Source organism: Oncorhynchus clarkii, chromosome 12 (genome assembly GCF_045791955.1).
Source record: "Oncorhynchus clarkii lewisi isolate Uvic-CL-2024 chromosome 12, UVic_Ocla_1.0, whole genome shotgun sequence".
Lineage (NCBI taxonomy): Eukaryota > Metazoa > Chordata > Actinopteri > Salmoniformes > Salmonidae > Oncorhynchus > Oncorhynchus clarkii.
This window is the reverse complement of record NC_092158.1, coordinates 26,973,639-26,978,321: the sequence shown is the minus strand read 5'-3', so window position 1 is coordinate 26,978,321 and position 4,683 is coordinate 26,973,639.

The window sequence follows — 4,683 nt, the reverse complement described above, 5'->3', positions numbered from 1 at the left end:
CATTGCTATAACTGAGACAACGTATTTTCACAGTAAAACATGTTAGGTCCCATACAGGATAGCTCCCACACCCACACACACAGCACACACACATTACACACACTAACTGCCGAGGACACACAGATAAGACATACACCCACACATTGGGAGGAAGAGACAGCCTTGACTTGCAGAAACCAGCGCACACACCTAATCTCCTTTCTAGCCGAACATTGTGTGACTGAGGACAGCGCACACACCTAATCTCCTTTTTAGCTGAACATTGTGTGGCAAAGAACAAGACTCAGAGGGATGACGGACGGCCCAACAGGGCCAATCCAAGAAGACTACACCTCAGCCTGAACCAACCCGAAGACCCGATCTTCTAGAATCAACCTACTTTCTGTTCTGTATATGAGACATGTGCACTCTGTTATCTGCGCTTCTTTTTCTGCTGGTTCCTTAAGAACCGAATGAAATGGCCCGTATACGTTGTACCAGATATCTTTACTCATAATTAAACTGTCACTTGTCATACAATAGACCACCTTGTCTGAATCGATCCTTGACCGGCTCACCCTCCTACATATCCCATTATTAACACTACCCAGAGGGTTTCACCCAAGTTAAACAATGTTTAACCTCTTTGATCTCTAGGGGCGCTATTTCATTTTTGGATAAAAAAACGTTCCCGTTTTAAGCGCGATATTTTGTCACGAAAAGATGCTCGACTGCATATTCTTGACAGTTTTTGAAAGAAAACACTCTGAAGTTTCAGAATCTGCAAAGATATTGTCTGTAAGTGCCCCAGAACTCATTCTACAGGCGAAACCAAGATGATGCGTCAACCAGGAAATGAGCAGAATTTCTGAAGCTCTGTTTTCCATTGTCTCCTTATATGGCTGTGATTGCGCAAGGAATGAGCCTACACTTTATGTCGTTCCCCCAAGGCGTTAGCAGCATTGTGACATATTTGTAGGCATATCATTGGAAGATTGACCATAAGAGACTACATTTTCCAAGTGTCCGCCTGGTGTCCCTGCGTCGAAATTGGAGCGTAAAGCCAGGTGCAATTATTTTTCCATTTGAGAGCAAGGAGAAACCAGGCTTCCACGAAGGATATATCATTGAAGAGATATGTGGAAAAACATCTTGAGGATTGATTCTAAACCACGTTTGCCATGTTTCAGTCGATATTATGGAGTTAATTTAGAAAAAAGTTCGCGTTTTGAGGGCTGAATTTTCTTTTTTTTTCTTTTTTTTTTTTCTTTTTTTGGTAGCCAAATGTGATGTACAAAACGGAGCTATTTCTAATACACAAAGAATCTTTTTGGAAAAACTGAGCATCTGCTATCTAACTGAGTCTCCTCATTGAAAACATCAGAAGTTCTTCAAAGGTAAGTTATTTTATTTGAAGGCTTTAGTTGCCTGCTAAATGCTAACGCTAATGCTAACGCTAAATGCTACGCTAGCTAGCTACTGTTACACAAATTATTGTTTTCCTATGGTTGAAAAGCATATTTTGAAAATCTGAGATGACAGTGTTGTTAACAAAAGGCTAAGCATGAGAGATAGCATATTTATTTCATTTCATTTGCGATTTTCATGAATAGTTAACGTTGTGTTATGGTAATGAGCTTAGGTCTATAAATAGAATCCCGGATCCGGGTTTGGTCGTCGCAACAGGTTAAAGGCAATGCTACCAAATACTAATTGAGTGTATGTAAACTTCTGACCCACTGGGACTGTGATGAAATAAATAAAAGCTGAAATAAATCATTCTCTCTACGATTATTCTGACATTTCACATTCTTAAAATAAAGTGGGGATCCTAACTGACCTAAGACAGGGAATTTTTACTAGGATTAAATGCATTTGGCTAGGGTGTATGTAAACTTCCGACTTCAACTAACTATTTGTTCAGCACTTTTGAAATATACAGCGACAGAATTCAGAACATGGGCCGTTCTTACAGTATTCTCTGTGTAAACCAAGTCAGAACTGTAGGATAAATAAAGCGGGCATATAAGCAGACAATGAAAGCTCTTACAATATTCAATGATGACATTTCTCGAAAACAGGCTATAGGCTACATGTGTACCACCAATGGATGTGATGGGGAAAGGGACCACATTTTTAGGGTGAGGCACATGGGCTACTAACAGCTTATTACACAACATACACTTAGTATTACTTTCTTATCTCCCTGGCATATTACATAATTTTTGCAGCAGCATACAATACATTTTTGGACTCACCTTGTTGTGCTGGGCTCACTTGAATAGGAAGGTGGCGTGGAGGTCTTTCGTGAGCAAATTTTGTCATCAAACTTTGTCAAAGTCTTGCATTCTCCGGATTTATGGTGCTTTCACGACAACTGGGAACTTGGAAAAAAACAAGGTGGAATCTTGTTCTTGGAATTCCGAGTTGGATGACCATTCATAACGTAGTTACCTAGTTCTCAGTCAACTTGAACTCACTGAAGTCCGAGATCTCTGAGTTTCCAGTTGTTTTGAAAGCGGCAGAAGTCATGCTGGATTGACAGCATGGCCAATGTTGAATGTTTATCCTTTAAAGCTTGGAAAAGAGACCCTGAAACCCAGACTTGGACCACAGATCCACTCCACTGAATAGCAGGCTAGTGATTGCTTTGCAATACATTTTATCTATAATTTCTCTTCATATGACAAGGACTGAAAAGGATTTGCCAGTAGATTGTCGATTTGATTAATGATTATGACTGCTAGCTTGCTAGCTAAGATTTTGAAAGTTTGATGTTGACATGATCAGTCCAATCCAAACTACTGTAGATATAATGTGATTTGACTTCATTTTATCTGTTGCCAATGACATTGAGCCTTCTTGGATGGGCACTTCCAATGTAACCCTATGGCAGCACCCAAGTGGCTTGAATTTTCTAGCTCTCCCCGTAGATTTTGTGGTGACGTAGTGTCCCCATGAGTGACAGAACACTTAGCCAATCATGGCGCAACTAGAGAACATTACCAACCTCTATGCTCTGTATTTTCCGCTGTCTGCCCCACCACCACAGAAAGCGCTGAGCTAGGCTGAAACACCTACATTTTGGAGCTGCCTTACTCAAGAAAGCAAAAAGGAGACCATTTTTGTACGCGGCGTTATTAACTCAATGATTATACTTTTTTTTTTTACATTGTTTTCAAACTGATATGTGACATATTAATGCCAAAATAACATTCAAAACAGGCCTGAATGACGAGTCGCCTCTGTCAGTTCCACGTTAAATGCAGCGTTTCACAAGTTATTTTCAAAGATGGCTAACAGCAAGCGTGCTGCAATAAAAAACACAGTTCCACTCACCAGATGATCATAATTTGAAACTTAACTTCTTGTTGAAATGTATTCTTGAAAAGGGAGAAGCTAACAAATTAGCAACATCCTATTTGATAACACCTACTGCAACTGCAGCAAACTAGCCGACAACAAAAGCTAGCTAGCTAAACCGTGGGAAAACTACTGCTCGCTATTGCCTTGAAGACCTGTTGGCCTTCAAGGCAGAAGTTTCCATACATTTTTGTAAAAACAGTCCCACCCATTAAGTCAAAATATGATTGGTTGATTCCAATGTCACTCTAAAATTTTGTACTAATAAAGTTGAATGGCAGATGCCTTTATCTAGTTTCTGATGGCCTAGCTAGCTAGATGTATCTCCCCAGAGACCAGCAAAGAAAAATCTTGATTGGATATTTTCTCTTCAGTGTTAAACCTTTTTAACAAAAACGGAAGAGATTAAATCAGAACGTCATTGAAAATAATTTAATTATATTTTTTTTATAAACCCTTAGCCCTTCTCTGAAGTAGCAGAAGGCCCATTGTTCCTGTTTGGGTTAGGAATAATTTTTTGTGTCTCTGTTGTCCCTCAGCAAGCAATGTTTTCCTATTCTGAATGTCCAAAGAATCCATGTTGTTCTGAAATATGAACACAAATACTGGACATTTTGAATTCTTATTATTGTGGCGATTTGACACAAAATTCCAATCATGGTCTTGAAATGGACTCGTCTTAACTCGATTTCCTCCTGTCTTTGTTTTGAATTCATCTCGCTTTAGGTGGTCTCAAACAACACCGACAAATATGTCTAAGGTGAAGTGCAGCTGATATAATTGACTGACACTATGAATACTAATAATGTCCCTCATTTTTGCATTAAAATTAGAAAAATGTATTAACAGCCTATAGGGCAAATACCACTAAAATGCCATTACCCTTCCCTGCCCATTTTCCCAATTCAGAGGTTGAAAGTCCTCCGATACACAACCAACCAAGCCGCACTGCTTCTTTAACACAGCGCACATCCAACCCGGAAGCCAGCCGCACCAATGCGCCGGAGGAAACACCGTGCACCTGGCCACCTTGGTTAGCGTACACTGCGCCCATCCCGCCACAAGAGTCGCGATGAGACAAGCCCTCCCTAACCCGGGCGACGCTAGGCCAATTGTGCGTCGCCCCACGGACCTCCCGGTCGCGGCCGGTTACGACAGAGCCTGGGCGCGAACCCAGGGACTCTGATGGCACAGCGCCCTTAACCACTGCGCCACCCGGGAGGCCCTAGCATGGCCTTTTCTAACAATTAACTAGTGAATGAAGATCAGAACATTTTTAATCCCCTTTACAAACAAAATGAACAAATTATCACTAAGCAATATTTTGATCAAACAAATGTA